This window comes from Triticum aestivum, chromosome 2B, assembly GCF_018294505.1.
Source record: "Triticum aestivum cultivar Chinese Spring chromosome 2B, IWGSC CS RefSeq v2.1, whole genome shotgun sequence".
In the NCBI taxonomy this organism is placed as follows: domain Eukaryota; kingdom Viridiplantae; phylum Streptophyta; class Magnoliopsida; order Poales; family Poaceae; genus Triticum; species Triticum aestivum.
Window position 1 is genome coordinate 808,043,552 of NC_057798.1, and position 20,573 is coordinate 808,064,124.

At 43.2% G+C, this 20,573-nt stretch overlaps 1 pseudogene; it reads right to left on the reverse strand.

Annotated features, from left to right (window-relative positions):
- Positions 1 to 4,223: 4,223 nt before the first annotated feature.
- LOC123039750 (amidase 1-like) lies at positions 4,224 to 7,507 on the reverse strand (annotated as a pseudogene).
- Between the last annotated feature and the right edge of the window lie 13,066 nt (positions 7,508 to 20,573).

Here is a 20,573-nt window from a genome sequence, read left to right on the forward strand (position 1 = left end):
TTAAGCACCAACATATACCTAAGTCTCGATTAACTTGGGCCCCTCTTAATGGTACAGTTGCCCTATGACTGAAATGAAAACTATGAAAAAACTATGTATTCTCGTCATGTTCAATATTCTTCGCTACAGTTAATTGTTTCTCGAATAGCACACCAAACCAATTTTTTCAACACGTTAATTTTTAGAGTTAGTCTTGAACATGCAATCTTTGCGATAGCAAATTCCTTGATAGCTCATCAATCTTCTTTGAAGGTATAGCAAACTTCTCGGTAGCGCAGATAATCTCGCAGAAGTTTTAGCAAACTACTCTATAACTCCAGGGACCATTTTACTTTTCGTGCACTAACAAATACATTAGTCCCTCAACTATTTTGTCCAGCAATCTTCAATATACTCAAGGGAAACTAGATTACACCAACAACTATAAACCAGGGGCGGAGGCAGCGTACAACCATTGGGTTCAACTGAACCCAATGACTTTTCCCTGCGACGTAATATGCCCCACGTACAAACTAGTCTGAACCCATTAGTTTTTTAAGGCTGAACCCATCAAAAAGTAGCTACAACGCAAGAGCAAAGCCTTTTAGTCCATTCATTAAAAATATTCTAACCTGATTAGCCCAGCGAGAAGCCCAAAAATAACCTTAATTAATTGACTAACCTGATTAGCCCAGTAGGCCGCCGCAGTACTCCACCATCTCGCCAACGCCACCATCGATCTGGTATCGTCTCTCTGGCATCCCGTTTGTTTGCTCGCCGGAGACACCGCTGGCAACGGCAGGTCCCAGTCCAAATTTAAGGTATGGAAGATTAGATCACCACGTCTTCTCTCTTCTTTGCACATGTCTAATCTAATCGAATCTAGTAGCTTAGTTTGGTACTGGATTTTGCCCTAATTTTTTTAATTGCCTTTTTCCTGAACTTTGATTAATCTAGGTTATGGAGCGATACTCCATAAAAGAATAATAGTTCACCAAATTCAGATAATGGTGTTGGCACTTGAAGGGCTTTCTGTAAGCAAAGTCCATCAAATGTTGTTGCTCAAGGTAGTCTCTCAAACTTTCTATCCAGGGACAAACTATTCTATATAATTTTTATTTACAAAAAGAAGGATGATCTTGATCTTGAACTTCACACTTATATCAGCAATATGTGAATATATGACAAGTTCACCAATTTGTAATGGACAGCTAATCTTGCTCAATTACTCATCTAATATATCGGCACGCAATGCTTTTGCGTGTTCGCAAAAAAACTTCTTCTGTGGTGTATCAACCTCCGAAACTAGTACTAATATTGCTCGTTGCCACAACATATGCGGACATATGATTTTCAGTTAAGAATGGTATTAAGAAACAAATGCACAATAAAATTGTTGATTAACTCACGAGTGATCGTTTAATTTGTCATGTGAAGAAACATATGCTTTCTAGCTACGATTAATAATGATGATATGTTTTTTTCAGAAATGTGAGTGACTTTACATGGCTCTTTAATTTTTATGGTATTTATTTTGTAATTGTCAAAGTGACTTGTCATTTTTTCAGTGTTTTCAGGAAGATTAGAAGTTGCACCAGAATCTATAAAACTATTTTGGTACTACACTATATACAATATGTAAACAAGTGATTTTTGTGACTTTGTCTAACAGGTATGTCTCGCACTCTTCAGTTTTTAATGCACCAACTATATGTGATATTGTTTTTTTTTGTTCACTGTGTTGTCTTTCAGTGTTATATTCTAGTAGTAAAATGATAAGAACTTAGACTTTACACTCAGTTAATTCATACCAAATTCTCACAATGACTGAAGGAGTGAACCCATTGACCAAAATTTCTGGCTCCGCCCCTGCTATAAACATAAAAAATATCATTGGAATGTGCTCTGTCATTATAGAAGCAAATAGCTTAAAACTTTCACTTTTCGGGTTAGGGTTCCAAAAACTACCAAATTTTTGTTTGTCGTTGATACCTACCAAAAGTGTGGTCTGGCTGTTTCATAAAACACAAAAACTTGCCCCCCCCCCCCCCCCCCCCCCCCCCAAAAAAAAGAAAGCCTCCCTCCTCCAGCGAGCCCAGTTTCAGTCGTTCAGTCTAGTAGCGCACCAGTAGTGCATGGTATATCACATGGCGAATACCCATAAGGTGGGCATCTAAAGGGTCGATGTGAATGGATATGGATGGTGAAGAGCTTTTGCTCGCTTCTGCCTTCTCTTCTTTCCTTTTAGTTCTATCTTCATTGAGGCAATTTATGCAGTAATCTCCTGTGATACGTATACCTAGGACGCGTACTTACGCTTGCTCCTTGGATCAGTAAGAAAGAACCAAAGCAGCAGCCTAGCTTAGGGATCCTGGCCTGCCTCCAAAGATGTGCATACATAGCAGGTTTTTTTTTTGTTTTACCACTCAAGCAGCCACTAGCTAGCTCCCGGCTAAACTAACAAGAAAAATGTTTTCCTAGGCAGCTGCATTTTCTGGAGCAGGAACTTAACGTTTCTACTATTTGCTGACCTTAAGTTGTTTATATTTTCTGGAGCAGGAAATTATGTTTCTACAAATGGATTGATCAAGTCGATGCATCCAAGTCAGGCAAGCATCCAGTTGGGAATTTAAAAGAAAAACAATGCTGAAAATGGTAACATCATCTTTTATGGGGGAGGCTATGAGTGGAGTGGTCTCCTTCGTGTTCAGCGGCCATGGTGATAAGGCGTCCCAGGAGATCCTCATGGAGAGGCTAGAGATGGCGCACATAAATCTTAGTTCAGCGCTCGTGAGGTCTAGGATGATACCCATCAGGCCATCACCATCATATGCCGCTGCTTTGCAAAAAGAAGAAGTTGAAGGAGATCTTCGAGGAGTGTGATGATCTGCTCGGCAAGGCGAGGGATCGTCGGCAAGTGGTGCCCTCTTTACGCAGAAAGATTGTGCATGTTGTGCTACCATCTTTCATTGTCCCAAACCAAGATGTTTTGGGTAGCTCTGTCATCGGAAGGTTTGAGTGGTTTGACAAGGAAGCTGACAAGTTTATGAGGGACGTGGAGTCGGGATGTTCACTTTCTCACTACAGGTTTCTCAGATCTCTCACCGGGCATCTTGTAGGCAAGAGTCTTTCCTATCGCAAGGTTCAAGGAACCCAAATTGTTCTCTTTGGATATGGACGGCTTCTGTGTAAGAGTACAGTAGAGTCGCGAGCCTTAGTTTCGGATTAAAAGATAGCAAAGAACCGCTTAAAAGTTTTCATTTTATCTTGATTCTGAGAGTCTACGAAAGCACACACATAGTTGGAGTTAGCGTAAAATGTTTGGAGTCATTTGGACCTCAATTCAAGTCTTCGGGTGAAATTGCCACGGGAGGAGTCGTTCCAAGTCCCTACACAAGACGTTTCATATTACGATTAAGTGATATGGAAAGATGTAGGTCTATTAACTATAGGTTGTTGTCTAGACCCACTTTGCTACATACCAAATTGGCTCAACAAGCCTCACGCTTCGAATAGCATCGCATCCGAATTAACACGCAGATTTCCACAAGAAATTATGTTAGTTGGTTTTGACTGTCGCTTTTCAGCTTCTGAGTGCTGCGCACAAAATTCAGCTGATCAAGCCTGTATAAACACTATAAAATCCTGGCCACCTCTAGAGATGTCAGTTACCTTCACGTCGCATGATCTATCGCCCGAGCTCCGACACGGGAGTAGCTTGGGCAAAATAGAGGAGGGAATACAAACAAAGGCCATCTATTATTTCATTCCTCGCCCCGAGCAGACGGAATACAATATGTTTTGGGACTCGGCACATGGTTGTGTACTCTTTCGTGTTTCGAAGCCGGTCACCAAAACTAGGAGAGCGTCAAAGAGAAGGCGTTACAAGTTTTAACTTGAGAGCCGAGAAAAGGTTTGTATAGCATGCTCTGTCTATCATGTGACTTGTAAACATGGATGTGCTAGATATCTGTCAGTGTGTTGTAACTTGTAAGCCTACTAGCATAAGCGGACGCCAGTTGTTTGGATCATGTAATATTTAAGCACTTGAACTACATTTATTCTCTGTTAATACAGTTGTGTCCTGGCTCTGGCTTGCAATTATTCTGAACTGGAACCTAGATCACCTTTTGCCTCTGAGTTGTAAAGATGTATGATTTGAGTAAGATATGTTCAGACACAATCACACAGCCCCCTGTACATAGATGGATGGGGGAATCAACAAGATATGATGAATCATTCGGCTAGGCCGACGACGAAGCCCATGCTGCGGCGGCCTCATCTCGGAGCACCTCGTGGAGCTCCTGGGCCACATCAATGAGGAACCGGTCATCACCATGCCGCGCGAGCAGCTAGACCGATACTGGAATGCCGTGGCGAGTGCCCAGCGGGACGCTGACCTGGCAGAACCCTAACAGGCCGGCGATGGACAGCAGGGAGAAGGCCCTCGCCCGGAAATCCTCCAGCAGCGCCGCGTCCATCCGTAGCTTCGGTGGCGCGCCGGGGACCGTAAGGATTGCAAGGATTCCGTCGTCCTACAGAAAGCAGATTCATTCAAGTAGAGCAAAAAAGAGAAAAATCAACACCTACTACTGCCTGACAGACTGCATGCTCCGAAATTGTGTGCAGCACTGGGATTATGATTGCTAATTATGTTTGAACTATTAATGGTGAAGGAATTTACCTTGAGGAGAGCGGCAAGTGCAGACTTGAATTCGATCCTGACGGCATGAAGGTCATCCATGGCAGATTCATCCTCTGATGCAATTGCCTCGTGCACTCTCTCTCGGTTGCCAGGGCTGAGGTTGGTATCACCGTGTTCACCCATTCCGCATGGTTTGCTTTGAATTCAGACCTGAAAACATGTGGTGCATCTTCAAAAATTCAATCTCATCCATGCGAATAAAACAATTTGGAGTAAACTGCTGGCATTTCCATTACAAAGACGATTGAGTTCATCTGACTTTGGAATTATGAAAACGGCATGGCTTCAATTATGGGACACACAATTTTAATATATATGTGGATACGTGGTTGCGCTTAGTGTGAGTTAGTAGATATGTACTAGGTTACCTGGCTGAAAACGAGCAAACCTTTGAAGGACTCGCATGACACGTGAGATGGCAGACAGAGAGGGCACACACGATGATGATGCTTCGACTGCAGACAAGTCAGTCATAAACTTGCCGATGCTCGGAACATTGATGGAGACGAAATCGCCAAGGTTACCATTGTCCACCGCTGCATCACCTGGCAGTCAGTCACCAAGAACAGCTCACCAGGTTCAGAAACTTATATGAGTAACAGAATAAGCTGTCCTGCTCTGCTCTACTCCGCATCAAGGGATGGAGCTTCAAAAAACCTATACTCTTCTCTGCTCCACTCTGCAATAATGAGTTAGAGTTCATGGTAGATACTTACTTCCGAATACCTTGGCCGCTGAAGCGTTGAGGATTTCGTAGGTTCGGTCTTCCACAGTGCCCAAGATCTTGAAACAATCTGCAGGAATGATGACACGGCTCGGTCGTCGCAGCTCGGCATCGGCGGTGTCAGTAGACACCGTCCGCAGCAGCACGTCGCTGACACGAGACAGCGTAGGCAGATCTCTAGCGAACCACCCTGGAAGCATAATCACACTCGGATGTTCAGACGCTTATACAACTGAATGAACAGGTGGATAATTTTGTCTGCTGAACACTGACAGTAGCACGGCTAGAGTGAAATTACCAACAGTGTCGAACATCTGCGCCATGGGAGGGGCGGAGGCGGAAGATGCCGCAGAATGCGGCGGGCACCCTGACGCTGCCGCCGGTGTTGGTGCCCAGGGCGAAGTCGGCGAGGCTGGCGGCGACGGCGACGGCGGAGCCACTAGAGAAGCCGCCGGGGACGCGGCCGGGGGCACAGGGGTTGGCGGGGGTGCCATAGTGCGCGTTCTCGCCGTTGATGTTGTAGGCCATCTCGTCCATCACGGTCTTGCCCACGACCATCGCGCCAGCGGCGAGTGCGGCCAGCACGGCAGGGGCGGTTGTGTTAGTAGTAGTCTTGACATGCATAAATTGTTAGCTGCATGAATACAGGAGCGTGGATCACGGTCAGTTAGCCGGGCCATATTCAGTCCGTTAGTTGGCTTGGTTTTTTTTTTCGAAAAGGGGGACTCCCCGGCCTCTGCATCAGATAAATGCATACGGCCTCTTTTATTAAAAAGTAAAAAAGTCTAAACAAGGTCTTAAAGTATTCAAACAAAAGCAGCCGCTAGCTCACCTAGAGCGTCAACTGCAAAACAGAAGCCCCAAAAGTCACAACCGGCTGGCATAAAAACAGATAGGTTAACTAAATGCCTATCCTATTACATGATCGTCATCCAAACCGGTTGAAGATATCCCGCGCTACCGTCTCCCACCGAACAGATCCAGTAACCAAACGCTCCCTGGCCTCCGTCGGAGTGAGTAAGGACCACGTACGGATCAGTGCTGTAGCTCAGAATAACACCAGCAAAAAATGAGTATTTGTTGTTCTGTTAAAAATCAAGTCATTTCTGCAATTCCAAATTGCCCATAACAGCGCGCATACTCCTACACGAATATGTCTGGCTGTTTCGGACACTATCCCAACAAGCCACGCCCCAAATAACGTGTTGACCGAACTCGGAGGAGTAATATTGAAGGCAATTTGCACGGAGGGCCACAACCCTCGTGCCAACGGACAGTCAAAAAATAAATGCTTGATAGTCTCATCCCGATCACAGAAACTACACATAGTAGAACCTGTCCAGTTGCGCTTAACTAGATTGTCCTTTGTAAGAATAACTTGTTTATGCACAAACCCATAAACACTTTAATCTTCAAAGGTACCTTAACTTTCCAAACCTCTTTGAAACTAGTTGGCTTGGTAAGTCCAAGTTTGTTACCTAGCTGGGCTCGGTATTAGAGGATAAGCACCACGATGTAGTAGTGGCCGGGTCGTGCGTGTGTGCATGGTTCGTGGCCGGTGTGGCTGGCCGTTGAGTGCGTGCGTGCGTGCGTGGTGGCCGTGAGTGCCGCAGGAAGCAATTGCTAGGCGCCGTGGGTATAAAACGCCATGTAATCACTTTGTCCTGGGTGAGCCGAGTTGGTGAAATACAGAGAGAAAAAAGAGATCCGGCGTTCGTCGTCAGGGCGGGCGTCCGTCGCCGCGGGGGTTTGTCGCCCGGCAAAATTCATCTCCTCGTGTTTTGTCAGGCAATCCTCTGTTCCAACAGGTTGCGGCGGCCGGCGCGTGCGTCCGGGCCCAGTCCGGGCTGCCGAACCCGGTGACGCAGCCGGCGACGTCGAAGCTGCGGCCAATCGATGGATCCGTCAGTCAGCCGGAAGGAATGGAAGTGGGGGAGGGAGGGAGCGAGGTCGTACATGTCCTTGATGGCGAAGGTGAGGTCGTGCAGGGGGGGCTGCTGCCGGTGGTCGGAGGAAGGAGGCAGCAAGAGGAATTTCTCCATGAAGGCGCCGTGGTCGTCGCTCGTTGGCCTCCTCCACATGGCTCTCGGCTCTGACATGGCTGCTCTGTTCCGCTCTGGATAAGAGCAGGATACGGTCGACAACGTCAATAATTCGGTTAGCCATCTCTAATACAAGGAGTTAGAAAAAGTGGGGACTTAATCATTTAAATTTGTGTAAACATCTCATTTGATTTTTTTTTATGAATACACTTGAGAGCCTATCATTGCATTGATAGAGTGAAGAAATTACATGATAGTGCCCTAGGCCCTAGCCACGTACACAAACTGACGTGGCCGGAACTCTTGTCGAGCGAAAGACAAAAGAGATGCCCAGCCCCAACAGCGGTAATTCAAGTTATAGCTAGGGACTAACAAATCCTGTCCTTTAGCTCCGGCCGCACCTACAACTGTCGAGGAAGAGGGCATATGATCTTGCGTAGATTACGGCATTGTGGTGCTGCCCAAGTGACTAGGCAGTTAGGGTGGCAATGGTTGAAGGGCTGCAACGTAGAGGCGTCGGGAGTAGTGTCCAATATCGTGGACATCCAGTCAAAGAAGCTCAAGGATCCATCGGTGCGAGAGAACCGTAGGGCAGCACTAAGAGATCATGAAGAGCATGGGCAACCGTGCGGGAGCACCTCCTCCTACTTGGCACAAGTGCCACCATAGTGGGTGCGAGGTCAGTGATGGAACTGCCTTCGAGCCAAGGGTCAACTGAAAAGCGGTCGGAGATGTCCTTGCCAATGGTCCATGTCGTGAACGCGCGGAAAAACTATAGAACCACGGAGTCGGATGGTGGCTGAAGATCAAACCTTGGTCATGAATTTGATTGCCTTGATGATACCTACTGATAAAGTTGTTTTTGAGGATGGATATTTGAGGTGATCCAGGTTATGTCAAATCTTGTCCACAATAAAAGAAATCATGACGCTTCAGCTTCTCCCTGGTTCCATGTCTTGTCACTATATATAGCTTTACATGTGTAAATGTGAATCTATCAGTGCTCTTGAGTTTATGTTGAGATTGTCCGGCTTTCTCTTGAGCGATGTGCATGTGGTAAAAACAAGAACACTGATTGCTGCCCTTGAAAGAGACAATTTTGCTTGTCCATAGTGTACAAATTTCAGCCACAAGCAAAAACCCATTGCATCTATCACCTTTTGACATAACCCTGTCACCGAAGATTCAAGTTATGACAGAACAATCACTAAGGGAAATACTTGAGAGTCATGATTCAGAGGGACTAGTGGGTGTTAATAAGACACTTGAATAATATTATATTTTCTTCTAACCAAAACCCCTTTGTTGAATTTCTGTTTGAAAAAGCGCCAATGAAAATTAATTCTCTTGATAGTATAATTTTTTGCTTGCTTCGCACCTAGTTAATTATGAAGGTTTAACTTGAGAATTATAACTAGTGATATGAAACTATATGTGGCTAGACAGCGAGCTTAAGTGCAATCATTGCTAATAATACGTTTTACTATTTTCCTTGTTTAATTGTGTGTGTTATTATTGTGAATAATCACTAGCCCGCGCAAAATTAAAATTGTGTATGCTATTGAATTACCAACTCACTAGATGTTACCCAAAAAATACGCTCAATGGTCTATATATATATCAATGCATATTATCTTTTAATTGTACTACAACTCAAATATTTCTATTGTTCCATGCATTTTTAGACATCTACGTAGTTATTTCCTTAATATGGATGTGCGCAACAAAGCGCAGATTTATGTTCTAGTATCATGTAGGTAATATCTAGAGGGACAACCCATGTGTTTAGTAATTGCTTCTTAGATTAAGAAGAGAAGAGATAAGAAGTTGTAAGTCCTATTTGCAATTTGTAGAGGTTTTGTCCAAGCAGCTGTTAAAAGTTTCTGCAGTAGTGTGTACCTGATCATTGGGACGAATGGAGCATATATGATTGTTAGTTGGTTGAAGACTAGAAACTACTATTAAGATATTGGCTATTGTATATAATCTCTACCACAATATTCAATAATACATATGTATCAACATATGCATAATTCTGCAAATATATGTGTATACAATACATACTTTATGTAATAACCAAAAATTAATTCAAAATAAATTTTCCAAACAAAAATGTAACATCATAAAAAATAAATATCGCAGAAGAAATGTTTGAATGAAATACATTCCAACAGCATAACAAAAAATAATATAGTACTATTTACAAACATTTTAATATGCTAAGTATGATGGGTAATTAGTAAAATAAATGTACTAATTGAAATTAGTATGGTAATATTAACATAAAATAAGCATAAAAGTTTAGTATAAATAGATTATGATTTCATATGGATTAACGTAGCCAGCTTGATGCTCATATCATTTTTTGTACTTGAATAACAATTTCCTTTCCTCCCACATAGCAACATATAAATTCATTCCTATTTTTGACAACCCCTTCCAATATCTGAATAGTTTAATTAATGAAACATTAGGGGTCAGTGCAATGTCACTGTCAACAGCATCAAGGACCCACTGCTTGGCCTTGGCAAACCTCTGTGCTTCGCCAAACAGGATGAAGAGCGTGCAAACAAATCTCGGGCCTTCGCCTGTGACTTTCTGGTCAGGATAGAGTAAAAGTTCTTTAAGAAAATTGAAAATTTTCAGGAGTATTCCTTGACCAAATTGCACCTTTCCACTATAAAAATAACATGAAAATAAGTTAGATTGATAGAAAAAAGTAGAGAAACTCACAAATGTGAAAGATAGGCTGGTTTGTCATACAAATAGGGAAAAGGAAACTGAGCAGACACATATTAGCTTTACAAGAGAGAATAAACAGATAATGGACATCTATATCGAAAATTACAGACAAAAAATAGGCACACATGCATTTTTTTGGTGAACGGAAGGGCTAATCGAGCTTAACAGGCTGTTGGAATTAACCACGACGTATATGGTGCTTTGTTCGGCTAGGACACGGATACAATCATCGAGTAGGATTAGAAGTAGTATTAACTGAGTAGGTTAGGCTATTAGTCCAAGTACTATATATACATGTGTATAGCCCTTGTACTTTGTACCAAGAAAAGAGAAAAAGCAATAAAAGTATTAACGGGAGAGACATGCTCCCGTGGCGATAACCCCACATCCTCGTGTACGTAAGTTTCCAGCGATCCAAATCGATCAAGTCGGCGACTTGATACGTATGTTCTATTACCTTGAAGCTAGCTCCAGTGAAGATCGATTATCCTCTCTGCTAGTCTACTTATTGTATACATGAGCATTGCGTTCTTCGTCGACCGGTGGCTCAGAAAGTAATCGAGTTATATTGTCGGAAAGTACACGGCAGTATCGTCGAGGTCGGGACTGGATCAACAATTGGTATCAGAGCAAGGATGATCTTCTTGTAACGGAAGGTCATGGCGGGCAAGGAGGTTGTGGAAGCGTCTAGCGCGGCTAAAGTATTTGTCGTGCCCGGTTCGTCGTACCCACGGGTTGATCGTGAGAACTTCGGGGTCTGGAAGGCCCTCATGGAGTGTGGTCTCCGCGCCAACGAGTTATGGGACGTGGTCGATCCAGAAGGCGATGCGTTCAAGAAGAAGGGACTCGAGCACCACAAGGACCGGCAGGCGGCGTCGGCGATTTACTCGGTGATGCCAGTGGATGTCCTCTAGCACCTAATCGCCAAAGTAACAACAAAGGAGGTGTGGGATACGCTGAAGCTCATGTTCGAGGGAGACACCTGTAATGCCCCGAGACCGATGCTCCATATGTCTTCCGTTTATTCGCCATCGTTGCCATGTCATTCGCTTGCGTGTTGCACTTTGCCATGTCATCATGCGCATTTCATTTGCATGTTTTTCAAAACTTGCATCCGTCGGGGTATCCCAGTTCTCTTCGTTGTCCATTCTATGTCCGACCACACCCGCACATGCCCGTGGCACCTCCGAAATATTTTTTTATAAGTGTCATAATAATGTTCTCGGAATGGTTTAAAAGTTGGCGTGCGGTCTTGTTATCTTGTAGGTAGGCCGCCTGCCAAGTTTCATCGCATTCGGAGTTCGTCTGATGCCCCAACGGATAAACATATAGTGGCATTTTCGCCGGTCGAACGTCGGGTGTTTTCGGTCTTCGGAAACCGTCGCCAGGCCTCTTTCTCTATTCTCTTCCGCAGCCAATCCCTTCTACATAGCCCACTAGGCCTGCCTAACCCCCCTCTCTTGATCAGGTCCGTCGGATCGCGATCGGAGGTTCTGAATCGCTCCCAAAACCCCGTAAACCCTGTCCCATGTCTATATATAGACATCTCCTTCCGAAAATGGACTAAACCTAGCCCCTAGCCCTCCCATAAACTCCAGCCGCCACCACCTCCCGCGCCCAGCTACCACCTTGCCGCCACTCGGCGCCGTCCTAGCGGGCATCCGCTGCTAGCGCCGGCGCCCGCAGCCACCCGCGTCGCGCCACCTGTCCCGCGCGTCCTCCCTGCGCGTTCCCGCCGCCGATGGCCCGGCAAGCCCGCGTGGGGCCCGCCTGAGCCCATCCAGGGCCCGAGCGCCCCCGCTCCTCCCCGAGCCGCCCTGCCCGCCGCCTCGCCGACCCTCCGGCCCCTCGCGCCTCCAGGCCAGGCCTTGCTGGAACAGCCGCCGTCGCCCCAGGGAAGCCCGCGCCCCCGGCCTTCTTATTCTCCCTCTCCCTTCGATCTTCTCTCTCCCTCATGATCTCTCTCTCTTTAGCAGAAGCCGCCGCCGCCGCCATGGAAATCTTGTCGCCGGAGCTCACTTACCCGCCACTGCGTTCCAAACCCGGGATCCGCAGGATCTGTCCATTTCCGGCCTCCCCAACGCCTGCCGGAGTCCCAAGCATCATCGCCGTCGGTATTGACTTCTGCTGCTGCTACTCTGTACGAGGGATCAAGCTGCCCCCGATCTGGACAGCTTCGCCCCGGATCCGTGTCATCCCCAAACAAAACATATCTCCTGGATCTTGCCATACCGTTCGACTTCAGTTTTCCCCGCGGGGTATAATTTCCACCAAGTCCCAGTTTTTCAACATCATTTATGCATTTTTTGAGGGCCATAACTTTGTGCATATTTGACTGTTGGTGATGAGCTGCATATGCATCGTGCTCTTCATGCTGGTGTGCTTTGCATGCATATTAGGATGCATCTTGATGTTGTAATCTCTGTGGCAAAAGTGCTAATTAAGTTTTATAATATGCTGAAAACTGATATAACTTGTCATTTTGCCATTTTCTTATCTTTTTGTGTGATTTTCTTTTAAGCATCATGTCTACTTGTTTTAGGAGCATAATCATGTCATCTTTGCATTGGTATAACTCACATGTCATGATATACCCTGTGGTGACTAGCACAAGCCTGCAAAGTGGGCTACTCGTTGTTTGCTGTTTTTAGAGACTTGGCAAATTCTGCCATGTTTATTTGATTCTACCATCAAATCTATGCATAATCTGGAGATGTTCAGTAATTGTGTTTTGATGACCATGTTATGCTCTATCGATCCACGCCCTTTGTTGCCATATAAAAACTTGTTGTAGCTTGTCTCTTTCTTGCTCTCAAGTTGCCATCATGCTAAATCTGTCAACCTGTTAACAGCATGTTTCATTATGCAATGCTCGTTGTAATTAATCTATGCGTCATATGTTGTTGTGCCCATGGAGTAAGTTGGAGTATACCATGTCTACTACATGCTCATGTCTTTTGCATAAATACTAAAATTGTCATGCTTCTTGTTATGTGCCTCCAAAATCAGCATCATAATTTTGTTGTTTGCATTCTCAGATTTTCACCGTCTGAGAATCTGCTATATCATAGCTGCATCTTGTCTTGATGATTCCCATGAACCTGTTGTTCCTATGCACATGCCATATATGATGTGTTACTTGAGCTCCACGATATGTACTAGCATGCCATGCTTTTGGTTGTCATGTTCATGCAATGTAGCATACTTGTTTCATGCCTTCAACATGCCATCATATTAACTCTGCTCATATGTATGCCCAGTTTTCACTAAGTTCTAATCTGTGTTATAAAGTTGCTTTTTGCATTGATCATATTGGTTTAATATTGATGCCTATGAACCTGAACCTTAATGATATTTGAAGTATGTAATCTGTAATTCAAGTGCATATCAAGTTTGTGCTCATATGGTTCCTGTAGTATGTTGTTTTGATGATTGCAAAGTGTCTAGTTGTTGTTTAGGCAGATTGTTATTTAAACTTGTTTCGTGTGTATGTGTTGTTCCGTTGCTCCGTTTGATTCATGCTCTATATGAAACTTGCTTAGAATTGCATATCATTTCACAATATCTTGTTGGATCCATGTTCTGGAGTGTTTGTGATTGTGTTTCTATGCATTTTGCATCAATGCCATGTTTAACTTGTTTGGCTCATATCTTGTAGACCGTAGCTCCGAATTAAATGAACTTTATATGTAACTTAACTAGAAAAATCTGTACATCATCATGGTGCACTTTAACTAGCTGTTTAACAACTTTAACATAATGTTTTGTTCATATCAGGACCAATTTCGAAATTTCCATATGAGGACTTACTGGAATTGTTATATGTTGTTTCCGGCCTTGCTTTGATGTGATGTTCTTGTATGTATCATCTCTTGCCATGAGTAGCATCATGTAGCCTTGTCATGCATCATACTTGGTTGGGCATCATGCCTTGTTCATGCGTTGTTTGTTTACCATGTTGTTTGCTTCTTTCCGGTTGTGCTTCTTCTCGATAGTTCCTGTTTCGTTGCGATTGTGAGGATCCGTTCGACTACGCTTGGATCACCTACGTCCGTTCGTCTTCTTCATGGACTCTTTCTTCTTCCTAGCGGGATTTCAGGCAAGATGACCGTCACCTTTTCTCACACTACTATCTTTGCTATGCTAGATGTCCCGATGTTATCGCTATGTCGCGCTACCCACCACTTGTTCATGAAGCCTCCCAAATAGCCATGAAAAGCCTCTAACTGTTTTCCACCATCCCAGCAAACCGTTGCTTGGCTATGTTACCGCTTGGCTCATCCCCTCTTATAGAGTTGCTAGTTGCAGGTGCAGTTGCAGGTTGTTCCATGTTAGAACATGGATATCATGGAATACCACAATATCTCTTATTTAATTAATGCACATATATACTTGGTAAAGGGTGGAAGGCTTTGACTTTTGTCTGGTGTTTTGTTCCACTCTTTCCACCCTAGTTTTCGTCATACCGGTGTTATGTTCCTTGATTTTGCGTTCTAAACACAGTCGGGGTTTATGGGCCCCCATTGACAGTTCGCTTTGAATAAAACTCTTCCAGCAAGGCCCAACATTGGTTTTACCATTTGCCTAATAACAACAAAACTTGCATAGGGACTGGCTAGCACCTGAGGACTCTTAATTAACAACTCGGGCCAGTGATCCTCATGAGTGTTGGTCCAAACTTGGCAGCCTGTGGGGCCACCACGGGGAAACTCGGAGATTGGTTTTACTCGTAGCTTGTCCCATCCGATCGTGGCCTGAGACGAGATACGCGCGGCTACTATCAGGGTGTCGGCACGTTGGAAGGTCTTGTTGTTTTTGTTTTACCAGTGTTGAAATGTCTTGTGCATCGGGATCCTGAGTTTGAACGGGTTGTCCCGCGATGGAGGATTGTCTTCGCGGATCGTGAGCTTGTCGTGGGCTAAGTTGGGACACCCCTGTAGGGTTTAAACTTTCGGAAGTTGTGCCCGCGGTTATATGGCAGATGGGAGTTTTTAATATCCAGTTGTAAAGAACTTGACATCAGATCCGAAATAAAATACACCAACCGTGTGTGTAACCGTGACTGTCCCTTTTCGAGCAAGTTCGGGAAGAGAACATGGTGGGGATATGTTTGAACGTAAGCAGTTCAGGATCACTTATTGATCATTACTAGTTTGCGACCGTATGCATAGTTTTTGATCTTATTCTTGTACTCGTAAGTTAGCCACCATACAATCCTTAGTCGCTTACTGCAACCTCGCCACTTATCCATTTCATTCCCATTAAGCTTTGCTAGTATTGATAACCATGGTAATGGGATTGCTGAGTCCCCGTATCTCATAGATTACTACAACAACAGTTGCAGGTATAGGTAATGCCATGATCATGACATGAGAGTGATGTTTACTTGTTTTGGGGTTCTTCTTCTGCTTCTTCTTCTATCAGGGGATAGGTTCCTGTTCGGCAGAAGGGTGGATGTAAATTATGTTTTCCGTTTGTTTTCCTCCGTAGTCGTTTGCCTCTCCTCTATATGATGTTTGTTGTATTCATGTGGCATTGTATGCCATTTGTATGTATCCCCATCTGTTGTGTAATGGCACGATGTAATGATATCCACCTTGCATACGATGTAATGGAATGATGTAATGATATCATGTTTTCCCGTGCCTTTGAAACAAACACCAAATGAAGAAAAAATACAATAGAAACGAAACTTGCAGCATTCTGCTCTGCATGTTCTATTAGAAACATGTGCATAAGGAAACAGAAGATGAACCCTTGCAGCATTATGCTCTACATGTTCTATTAGAAACATGTCCTCTGCATCCGTCGATGCATGTCTTATTATATTCTCCCACCTTTATAAACTATTTAAAGTTTTAGATTTGTCCTCCTCAAAATTTAACCAAGTTTATAGAAAAACATGCAAGCATCTACAATACCAAATCAGTTTCAAATATTTTGGAATGGTGTACTCCCTCCCTCCTGGAATAGAAGACCCACACATTTTTTATAGCATTAGTTTGATCAACAAGATCTGAATTATATAGCATAAATAGTACGCCACCAAAGCCTTTCTTTCAAATATGAAATCTTTTATACCTTTTATACAAGATAATGATTGGTCAAACTGATGATCTATGAACACACACAGAACTTTTCCTATATACCAAATTATAGTCGAGAATATCTTTGATCCTTTTATCCTGGGATTCATCATAAGTTGTTTGTATTTGCAAATTATCAATTTAATTTGCCGGATACTAAGCATATTTTCTACCTAGTAAACATGGCAAGGAAAATAATCTCATGGAAAAAGATAACCCCAACAGGCATGCTACATGCAGCCTTAGATATCATCCTTCTTGTCAACCAATATTTTCCATCAGCCACATACAACCACTTGTAACCAAACGGACACACATAACTGTCATCATAAGATTGTTGTACCATGTTGCAAACTATTTTACCCCACAAAAGCTAGTATATGTGGTATGTGTTTACTGGCAACTATATACAAAGTCTATAGCAGCATATTTCAGGTTAACTTGTGTAGTAGCTCGCACTTGTCAGATCAAACATTTGGGTTGACCGCGTCAGTGGCTCGTCAAATTTCACGATATGATGAAGAACCATCCGGATTAGTCCCCAGGCCCATGGAGGTTCAGGCTCTCAATGCTCACCTCGATGTTTCCTTCCATTTGGAGGTCAGCAAATATGGCATGACAATGCAAGGCATCTGTGGGGTCAGGCTCACTATAAACGGTGGCGCAACTAGACAGTTTCCAAGACAAGGGGTGGGGGGCTCAAAAGGCATTGTGTTTCATCTTTTATACTATACCATGTATGTTAGTAGAATTGATGAATCATCAATAATACACACATTGTATTGACATGGTGCAGACAACATAAGCCTGGCCTTTCTGCGTATTAGTTTTCTTTCCTTTAATAGACTGACAGCAATTAAATAACACCGCTCTCTTAGGGAATATATGCGCACCTTCATGGGTTCTATATTGTTTTTTTAGATATTTGCCGGTTGTTACATATATATGAAGAACAGCTACAGTTAGAACGTTGACATAATGCCCTTGGTTATTTGAAAATAATAGGACAACAAAAATATACAATTTCAGTGTCTCCATTCATACAAGTATTACTGAGTAGTAGATTACCACACTACTGTAAAGAAAAGGATGTGCATACCATTGATTTCAAGTCGACTATTTCAAAGCAAGAAAGTCTAGCTTCGTGTAACGAGTCTACATTTATTCCATTCCATGCACAGCGAGTGTTTTCCTTTTCTTCATAAAAGTCAAAATCATCCAGAATTGATGTTCCATGTCGATAGGCTTTGAAAATTTTCAACACTTCCAAACCCCGTGGCAGGCTAATCTACATAAAAGAAACAAAAGGATAAGATGAAAACAAAAACGACAATAAGAACCTAAAGTTAAGTTGCAACAAAGCATATTACGAGAAATACAAACATAAGAAAGCATTAGACTGGACTTGTTCCCATGTGCAATTGTGTGCAGTTTGATTACCCCTGATCTCCACTGAGACAACACAACGATACCCCAGGCATCTGTGATATGGCGTGATGAGTTATCAGGAATCACCAGTGGTCCATGGTGCAGTGGGTTCCTTTCAAAAAAAGTACTGGAGGATTTCATTATTTTATCTTTTTTAACTTGTAAATTGTCTTTAAGTTGGAAAAGTCATAGGTGAGAGGTCCATAATCAGTATTAGTCGCTACTCAGCTGCACATTCTTTCCATTTAAGAATCAATTCTATCATCTATTGCCAATAAGCCAATACACATGCAATACTGATCGCATTTTAATATGCTTGTCATGTTTTTTTGGGGGAAAAGACCATCATGGCTAGCTTTATTAACCTAAAAAAATAGTTACATCTTTACCAGTTGGCTAACTAAGAACTCAGGCGGTTCGTTAGTCCAACTGTTATCAAGCTTATTACAAAAATTAAACTTTGCTAGCTCATGAGGAACTGAATTTGCTTCACGAAAACAATGAGTAAAGATGACCTTTCCTATAGAAGAAGCCGAATCTATGCACTCAGCAAAAATGGCTGCAGCGGTGTCCCACAATTGGTCTTGTCCTCGGCAACAATTGATAACGCTCAGCGAGTCCGAATCCGCTTCTACTCTGTTGAAAAGGCGTTCACCAAACATAATCCATCTTGCATTGCCATTCCTTCGATTTTAACTATGTCCGCTGCCAATGGTATGAATTTGCAAAACCCTGCAATAAAACTTCATTTCTCATCACACAATATACCTAAAATAGAGCCAGCCCCCTCATCAGTATAGAATGAAGCATCTACATTAAGTTTTCTAAACCGTGCTTCCGGTTTTTTCCACTTTTGTTTCACTGGGTCTCACTTTGTCACCGTTTTCATGTAATTTTTCACCATAGCTAGGATGGAAATATGCCACCTGAAGCAAGGAGGGGCCGATTCATGGTTGGTGTGTCGACGGCGGAGCCACCAGATGTACTAGCATCCAGCCGCGATCACCTCCTTTTCCTTTAAGCTTGGCATGATCACCGAAGGTTCCTCCGGCTCCAGTAATAGAAACTTTAAAATGGCGGAGCCTGATCTGTCCACTTGGACTGCAAACTCAATCCGATCTAACAGGCCCAAACTAGTCCATAGTTTCTTCGCCAAGTCAAACTGAAACAACATATGCCTCATATCTTCGGGTCCCTTGTGACACACTGAGCATGCACCATCAACTGGTATATGCTTGTTAGCAAGGATGTATTTCAATGGGATAATTCCTTGCAATGCCCGCCAACAAAAAATCTGAATCTTCCGTGGCACTTGTAACTCCCAAAGTTTCTTCCAAATTGCTGCTTGCACATTACTGGTGGACGTTGAATTTGAGGGATATTGACCCCTGTATTTATGTGACCATTGCTCATGATAAGCACTCTTCACCGAGAATCTTCCATTCTTTTTTAGGTGCCATGCAATGAAATCATTAAAAGCTTGGAAGGTTAGTGGTATCTGCAGAATTCTCATTGCATCAACAGGGTAAAAGATGTCTCGCATCAGTTATTCATCCCACTGAGCAGTAACTGGACCAATAACCTCCACCATTCTCGATATTAGTATATGACCCCTAGGTGTTATCACTTTCCTGTATGGGCTGAAGGGGATCTAAGGATCATTCCGTATGTTAACATCTTCTCCTGAACCAATTCACCAAATATAACACCTTTTAAATGTAGTCAAACCTGCTATCAAACTCTGCCATGTGAATGAAGACCCATTTTTTGGTCCAGCATGGAGCAGATCTGTATGTGGGTAATACTTTGCCTTCAAAATGCGAGCACAAAAGGACTTCGGATTTGTGATAAACCTCCAGCACTGCTTCGCAAGCAGTGCCAAGTTAAAAGAATGTAAATCCCGGAATCCCATTCCACCATCACACTTTGGTATACATAGCTTCCACCATGAGAACCAATGCATTTGCTTGTTTTCTTCATCATCTCCCCACCAATATTGAGCAATTACATCGATAATATTGCTACGCCTTGATCTTGCGTTGGTTTTCCTTGAAGAGGAAAGGGTGATGCAACAATAGTAGCGTAAGTATTTCCCTTAGTTTTTGAGAACCAAGGTATCAATCCAGTAGGAGGCTCCTCAAAAATCCCACGCACCTACACAAACAAACAAAGAACTCGCAACCAACACAATAAAGGGGTTGTCAATCCCTTCACGGCCACTTGCAAAAGTGAGATCTGATAGAGATAGTATGATAAGATAAATATATTTTTGGTATTTTATAATATAGATGCAAAAAGTAAAGATGCAAATAAAAGTAGATTGAAAACTTATATGATAAAAGATAGACCCGGGGGCCATAGGTTTCACTAGAGGCTTCTCTCAAGATAGCATAAGTATTATGGTGGGTGAACAAATTACTAACGAGCAATTGATAGAAAAGCGAATAATTATGAGATTATCTAGGCATAATCATGTATATAGGCATCACGTCCGCAACAAGTAGACCGATGATACGTCTTCGTCGTATCTATAATTTTTTATTGTTCCATGCCAATATTATTCAACTTTTATATACTTTTGGCAATTTTTATACTATTTTTTGGGACTAACATATTGATCTAGTGCCCAGTGCCAGTTCCTGTCTGTTACATGTTTTTTTTTCGCAGAAACCCAATATCAAACAGAGTCCAAACGGGATAAAAATGGACGGAGAATTATTTTGGAATATTTGTGATTTTTGGGAAGTAAAATCAAGGCGAGACCATGCCCGAGGGGGCCAGGAGAGAGGGGGCACGCCCCAGGGAGGCAGGCGCGCCCTGGACTCTCCTGGGCTCCCTGTAAGGCGGTTGACGCTCTTCTTTTGCCG